This window comes from Brassica napus, chromosome A9 (assembly GCF_020379485.1).
Source record: "Brassica napus cultivar Da-Ae chromosome A9, Da-Ae, whole genome shotgun sequence".
Classification (NCBI taxonomy): Eukaryota; Viridiplantae; Streptophyta; class Magnoliopsida; order Brassicales; family Brassicaceae; genus Brassica; species Brassica napus.
This window is the reverse complement of record NC_063442.1, coordinates 17300505-17301089: the sequence shown is the minus strand read 5'-3', so window position 1 is coordinate 17301089 and position 585 is coordinate 17300505.

Below are 585 nucleotides of genomic sequence, written 5' to 3'. Positions count from 1 at the left end.
TGTAAAAATTCAGTAGTTTCTCTTCGATTATTGATTCACCGTATGACCACCATGACCACCAAAACCAATTCTGGAGTACCTTCGTAGGAGATGACCGTCTGCAACGGCTCGCTTGACTATTGACGGGAATCTTCACTGCATCTGAAATCTATGGAGTCGCCGACAACGTAAACGGCGCCACGGCGAGGTTCGTCAACACTTCCTCAATCGCCCTAACCTCTTTATTTTACTACGCGGTTACATGTACTATCTTCACTGATGTCATCAGATACACTTATCTTTTGTCACCGTGAATGACCCAGAGTTGATCGAAGAAGATGAATAGTTTTTGTTAAATTGTGTTTTATATGCATATAGAATAGAAATGTAAAACAAAATGTGTTATGTTTATTCTATTCATGTTATGTAATGCGATATATTCTATTACTATACTATTTTATCATGTTCCGTTCCATTTGACGATTAATAAAAAAATGTTATTTTTCTTAGAAATATAGTTTGTAATTTTCTTAAGTTCTAACTATCATTACATTTTTTTGACCACGTCAAAATTATACTATGATCTATATTGTATAGTTTAATACT